The sequence below is a fragment of the Heterocephalus glaber genome, unplaced genomic scaffold, assembly GCF_053883595.1.
Source record: "Heterocephalus glaber isolate CG9 unplaced genomic scaffold, H.glaber_assembly_v1.0 deba00000122, whole genome shotgun sequence".
Lineage (NCBI taxonomy): Eukaryota > Metazoa > Chordata > Mammalia > Rodentia > Bathyergidae > Heterocephalus > Heterocephalus glaber.
Genome location: NW_028258138.1, coordinates 67411350 through 67418775, shown reverse-complemented (window position 1 = coordinate 67418775; position 7426 = coordinate 67411350). Strand labels below are relative to the sequence as shown.

Sequence of the window (7426 nt, the reverse complement as noted above, 5' to 3'; positions counted from 1 at the left end):
CACCCTATTCCCTGTATGGGGCTATAACTACATATTCAAATTCAACCTCCTCTCCAAAGCCATACTCAAAAACTGAGTTCTCCATGAAGCTTTTCTTTCCCCCACGTAGTAGCCTATTGCACACCCCAGACCATATTCTAAATCCCTGGCACTTTACTACAATGTCCTCACCCTCCCGCCATTGGCATTTCCACTTATTCTAAGTGTGCTGCCTTTGCTTTTTCTCTCCTACCAGTCAACTACAGGACCAAAGCTACATTGTATTCATCACCATATGCTTATCATATTACCTTAAAAGACCTATGATTAATATTTGTTGAATAACTAAATGGCACCCAACCAGATGATTAAAGAATTAACTGATTATGGTTCGAATGACTGAAAAAGAAATCACTCCAGAACTATGTGTGTACTCATTTATTTTGGTTTGTTTTGCTTTTTGATAGCAATTAAAGTAGACTCATCAATTCAACTTTTTGTAATCCTATTCCCCACTTGGGCAATTTTGTTAACAAGAATTTTCCAAAGAAGCAAGGGAGCAAATTTGAGAGATTAAGAAAAAAACACATCAGACTTAGCAGACTTGAAAACAAGGATATTGGTATCATTTATCCTGTAGCTGCTTGTTTTGCTTGCCAATTTAGTGTAAGGATAAGTTTTTTTCATCATATACTAATAGACTACATTATTTTCTTTGTAAATGAAAAGGGGTGGAAAGGAAGGAGATAGTTCATGTTTAAGATCAGTTTGGAAGCACAGTGACAAATTCACAATTTTTGTTCATGAAGATACTTTCAAGCTGTTTTGGTGATCACACATGTTTTTCTTTCTAAACTAGTTCCAGCTTTTCTTTCTTCTTTGGTGTGTGTGGGGGGATTAGAAATTATAATTGAAAATCAAACAAGCACAGTTTTAAAATTATCTTAATGAAGTAATTAAAGGTTAGAAAAATACAATATCTCATTTAAGAAAGTAATAAAGTCACAATCAATCAACTCTCTGAATCCTTGAGATGTGTGATGAAAGGGGATAATAAAATTTTCATTACATTATCAGTCTGGTGGGCCGGGGATTTAGCTCAGTGGTTCTGGCACCTGCCTTGCAAGTTCAAGGTCCCAAGTTTGATCCCCAGTACCAAAAACAAAAAAACAAAAACAAAAACAAAACAAAAACATTATCAGTCTGGGAATGGCTCACCTGTAACTTACTAAAGGAATATACTTTTGTCACAGTATGTTTCTGCCATTCACTTGAGGTTGGCTTTACTCTCAAGAAAATGATCATAAACAGGCGTCAGAAAGCCAGGGGTCTCTGCTGCTGTTTCCTTTTCTTAGACTGTATAGCTCTGATTCTTTCTGAGATTGAATGGCCACCATCTCCGCTATAAGTGCAATGTAAGTCTGGTCTCTGCAGAAGGCCAGCCTGGGTTCATATTCTTTTTCCAACAATCCCGAGTGGTTAACAGTATTTTAAATATCTTGAAAAATTTGGACCTTGGAGTTTCTCTCTTTATAATACAATCAGAAGTAGTAAATGCCTTGTAGGGATGCTTTGCAATGGTTTGCAGAGTGCTAAACGCAGTGGTGGGTAAGTGATCACTAATTCAGTACTCTGCAGTGACTCCTGTCATTCTTCCTCTCCACTCATTTACCATAGTCTGACTCTCCACTGGTTCATGTACATGCACATTTCTTGTCTTTTTCCCTGATAAAATTCCTAAAATAAAGGCATAGAAAATGCTCTCATGCCCATTTACCATCTAATCTAGTCTTTTCCTCCCGTTTGTTAACTCCCTTCCCTACTGTTCTTTGCCTTCTCAGTCTCTCTTCCTATCAAAATACATCTCAATTGTCATTGCTTTTTAGAGAAGCATTTGATTAGCTGACAACTCCGAGGCTGGAATTGTTCCCACGTACCTCTGTCAGTATTGAGACAGAGGGCATCTTCAGGAAGTTTCCCGTGGGGTGTCAGAGAGACCTCTCTGGGTCTGATGGTGGATGAAACTGAGTAGGAGGAAGAGAGTGGCAGTAAAAGAAGGCCAACCTTGGAACAGGAAAGCATAACTGAGCCCCCGGGAGTGAGTGAAAACAGATGAGACCATGGGAAATGACACTGCGAGGAAAGATGCAAGGATTCTCACATAAAAACCCGGAGAAGCTTTACTCCAAGGTGATGATATGGAGGATGCAATGAGAGGTAATTCCCAGAAGAATATTTTAGGAAGTTATTAATAGGTAAATCTAAAAGACAGTGCAGACAATAATCAACAGAGTGAAAATAATGTGAAGTTAGATGTAATCATAAAGTTAATAAAACGAAGGAAGGTAGTAAAAAATCAGTTTTCTGAGTGAAGATGTTAAACTCCACCAGCATTCTATGGGCTGTACAGTTTGCAGAACTCCTGGAGGACTAAAGGATGCTGACATGGCCATGAGGACACTAGTGCCAAAGACAGAACTTTCAGTTTTTCAGAATTTCTATGGGTAAAAAAAAATCAGCATACTTTTTTATATCAAAGCAGTATCAAGGAAAAGTGTGTGGACTTTTGAAGGAATAACATGAATAGGTAATGTGACAGTAGTGCATGTTTGTATGTTGAAAGTAGAAAGGGTTCGGTATTCTGAGGCATTTCAGAGAGCCTAACATATAACGACAGGGGGCAACAAATTACCTCCCAAAGGGGATTAATATGACTTTTGTAACTGTTTTTATTGTCAGTGGTTTTATTCTCATAACCTTCCATGTGTAACCTAACTGGAAAAAGAACAACAAATCCTTTTCTGAGCAGCCAATTCAATATAAATGCACAAATTCACGGCCCCTCAAAGTTTTGAAATTTTCCATATAACCTACCAAAATTTTTCACTTTTATACAGAAAGTCTGACTTCAAGAAAATGTGAGATAAAATATTTTCTACTTCTCAGACTTTTTCAGTTTATGTTATTTGATAATTTTTAACTTTTATGACTACTTTCACTTTATGTAACAAAACTAGATCTTAGTAGTTCTGTCAAAACAAGTATGGAATTTAACAATTTGAGGCTCAGTATTTTAATTCCTTTTGATCAACTCTCATTGTTAGAAACCCTCTATTTTCTCCTGGTCAATAGTCCCCAAGTAAATTTGAATTTATCACAGTACCAAAAAGCAAAATGTGGTTAAATTCATGCATTTTTTAATACACAGCACACTCAGACAAAAAAAAAAAATAACCCTTCTCACAAGTGGATGCACTTTGCCTAATTTTGGTTACTTTGGATACAAGAATATTGTTTCTAACATAAAAGAAATAATTGTTCTAGTTCTTTTTATATGGGAAATGTATAAACATATACTTTTTTTTCCTTAAATTCATTTATTGGTACATTTTAGGTATACAATACATTTACATTTATCGTTGGGCGCTTGTACCTGTACATGATGTATTTTAGTTCTTATTTTTTCCCCATTACCTGTGTGCCCTTCACCCCCTCCACCCTTCCCATTTACATAGACTTCGTTTCCATTTTTTTTTCTTTGCTCATAATTTTTCCTTTCCCTTCTTTCCTTTCCCCTTCCCCTCCCACCACCCCTACCCCTTTGGACATTTTCTTCCTATTACAAATTATCAATTATTTATTTTAATAATTTTAATCCTTATTTACACTTTCAGTTTCTTACACTAGAGAAACTATTCGGTATTTACACCTGTGTCCTATTTATTTCACTTAAGAGTGTGGCCTCAATATGCATCCATTTAGGTATAAATGTCTCTAGTTTCTCATTCTTTATGGCTGAGTAATACTCCATTTTATAAAAAAAAAATGCATCTTCTTTATCCAGTTTCCAGTTGATGGCCACTTGGGCTGTTTCCAAACTTTAGATATTACAAACTGTGCCAGTATAAACATGGGTGCACATATATCATTGTGCTATGATTCTTTTCATTCTTTTGGGAAGATAACCAGCAGGAGAATAACTGGATCAAATGGGACCTCTAGCCCTAGGTCTTTGAGGTATCTCCGTACTGATTTCCGCAGTGTTTGCACCAGTCTGCACTCCCACCAACAATGGAGAAGGGCTCCTTTCTCCCCACACCCCCGCCAGCATTTGTTATTGGTTGATTTCTTGATAGCAGCCATTCTTTCTGGGGTGAGGTGAAATTGCACTGTTGTTTTCATCTGCATCTCTTGAATGACCAGTGATGTTGAACATTTTTTCATATATTTATTTGCTGCTTTTACTTCTTTGTCTGATAAATGTCTGTTCAGTTCTGATGCCCGTTTTTGAATTGGGTCTTTGAATTTGGGGGATCTGATTTTTTTCAGTTCTTTATATATTCTAGATAGTAGTCCTTTGTGTAAGGTACAGCTGCTAAAAATTTTTTCCCACATTGTAGGTTTTCTCTTAGCTCTGTTGGTGGTTTCTCTTGCAGTGCAGAAGCTTTTTAATAAGATGAGATCCCAGTTGTTGATTCTTTGTGCTAGTTCCTGTGGTATTGAGGTTTTGTTCATAAAGAATTTTCCTATGCCAATGTCTTCAAGAGTTCTACCTAACTTATCTTCCAGAAATTTAATGTTTCTGTCTTAATATTTAGATCTTTAACCACTTTGATCTTAGTTTAGTGCATGGTGATAGGTATGGGTCTAGTTTTAACCTTTGGCAGGTTGAAATCCAGTTTTTCCAACACAATTTATTAAATAGGCTATCTTTCCTCCAATGAGGGTGGTTGGCTCCTTTGTCAAAGATGAGGTGGCTGAGTATGTCTGGAGTTGTTTCTGCATCTTCTAATCTATTCCACTGATCCTCGGATCTGTTTCTTTGCCAGTACCATGCTGTTTTTGTCACAGTAGCTTTGTAGTATAGTTTCAATTTGGAGATTGTGATAACCCCACCCATGTCTCTGTTGCCTAGAATTGCTTTTGCTATTCTAGGTCTAAATGAATTTTTGGATTGTTTTCTCTAGTTCTGTGAAATATATTGTTGGAATTTCAATTGAGATTGCATTAAATCTATATAGCAGTTTTGGAAGTACAGCCATTTTCTACTACATTGGTTCTTCCTACCCAAGAATAAGGAATGTCTTTCCATTTTCTTATATCCTCTTTGATCACTTTTTTCAGAGTGCTGTAGTGTTCAGGGTAGAGGTCTTTTGCTTTCTTTGTTAGCTTGATTCCTAGATATTTCATTTCTTTGGATGCTGTTGTAAAAAGAATTGTTTCCCTAATTTCTCTCTCAGTGAGTCTGTTATTTGTGTACAAGTTGGCTATTGTTTTTTGAGTGTTGACCTTATATCCAGCTACTCTACTGAATCTGTCAATTAAGTCTAGAAGTCTTTTGGTAGAGTTTTTTGGGTCTTCTATGTAAAGTGTCATATCATAAGCAAATAATGACAATTTAACTTCTTCCTTTCCTATCTTTATTACTTTTATTTCTTTCTCTTTTCTAATTGCTGTGACTAATGTTTCCAAAACTATATTGAACAGGAGTGGTGATAGTGGGCATCCTTGTCTTCTTCCTGATTTTAGTGAAAGTTTTCAGTTTTTGACCATTTAGTATGATGTTAGCTGTTTGTTTTTCATAGAGAGCTTTAATCCGGTTGAGATAAAGACCATCTATTCCAATTTTCTGTAGGGTTTTATCATGAATGGGTGTTGGATTTTGTCAAATGCCTTTTCTGCATCTATTGAGATGCTCATTTGGTTTTGTCCTTGGCTCTGTTAATGTAGTACATTACATTTATTGATTTGTGTATGTTGAACCATCCTTGCATCCCTGGGATAAATCCAACTTGGTCAGTGTGTTTGATCTTCTTGATGACCCTCTGTATTCTGTTTGCCAGTATCTTGTTGAGGATTTTTACATCTATGTTTATTAGGGAGATCGGCCTCTAGTTCCCTTTTTGGGTTGGATCTTTCCCTGGTTTTGGAATCAAAGTAACACTTGCTTCCAGGAATGAATTTGGAAGCCTTGCTTCCCTTTCAATTTCCTTGATGAGTTTAAAGAGTAATGGCAATAGTTCTTCTTTAAGTGTCTTGTAGAATTCAGCAGTGAAGCCATCAGGACCTGGACTTTTCTTTGTTGGTAATTTTTTTATTACAGTTTCAATTGCACTTATTGTAATTGGAGTGTTTAGATTTTCTATATCTTCTTCATTTAATTTTGGCAATTCGTATGTATCTAGGAATCTGTCTATTTCTTCTGTGTTTTCCATTTTATTGGAGTATGGGTTCTCGAAGTAGGTATTGATGATCCTCTGGTTTTCTGCTGGGTCTGTTGTGACTTCACCTTTTTCATTCTTAATTGCATGGATCTGAGGCCTTTTCTTTCCTTTTTTTGATAAAGTTGGCTAAAAGTTTATTGATTTTATTTATTCTTTTGAAAAACCAACTCTTTGATTCATTGATTTTTTGTATCATTCTCTTATTCTCCATTGCATTGATTTCTGCTCTGATCTTTATAATTTCCTCTCTTGTATGAGCTTTGGGTTTGTTATGCTCTCTTTTTCTGGGAGCTTGAGATTCTGCATTAGGTTATTCATTTAAGTTCTCTGTTTTCCTAATATGGGCGTTCAGTGCTATGAATTTCCCACATAGAACTGCTTTCATTGTTTCCCATAGATTCCTGTATGTTGTACTGGCATTATCATTTACTTGTAGAAACCGTCTAACTTCTTCTTTAATTTCCTCTGTGACCTATTGGTTGCTCAGGAGGGTGTTATTCATTTTCTATGTGTTTGTGGGAGTTTTGTAGTTACTTGTGTTATTGATCTCCAATTGTATTGTGCTATGGTCTGATAATATACAGGGGGTAACTTGAATTCCTTTACATTGACTTAGACATGTCCTATGAGCTAGCATGTGGTCTATTTTGGAGAATGACCCATGTGCAGCCAAAAGGAATGTGTATTCTGATTTTGTGGAGGGGAACACTCTGTAAACATCTACTAAGTCTATCTGTTCAATAGCTTGGTTCAGTTCTAGAATTTCATTGTTAATTTTTTGACTAGATGATCTGTCTATTTGTGATAGTGGGGTATTGAGGTCCCCCACTACAATTGTATTAGTGCCTATTTGGTATTTCATGTCCATTAATATTTGTTTTGTATATTTGGGGGCATTTGTATTTGGTGCATATATATTTAGGATTGTCATCTCTTCCTCTTGGATTGTTCTCTTCACAAAGATGTAGTGACTATCTTTGTCTCTCTTAATTAGTTTTGATTTGAAATCTACTTTGTCTGCAAATGAGATTGCTACCCCTGCTTTTTTCTGGGTTCCTGTCATGTGGAGAAGTGTTTTCCATCCTTTTACTTTCAGTCTATGAATTTTTTTCTTGAATTAGGTGTGTTTCTTGTATACAGCATATTGCTGGATTTTGCTGGATTTTGCTTCTTTATCCATTCTGCTGTCTATTTCTTTTGATTGGTGAATTGAGGCTATCAAC

General features: G+C 36.1%; 1 protein-coding gene across 1 annotated transcript in view; it reads left to right on the top strand.

The window, feature by feature from the left end:
- The window catches only part of Lsamp (limbic system associated membrane protein), a 2156433-nt gene that overhangs the window by 552342 nt on the left and 1596665 nt on the right, over positions 1 to 7426 (top strand). The gene's annotated exons all lie outside the window — the stretch shown is intronic.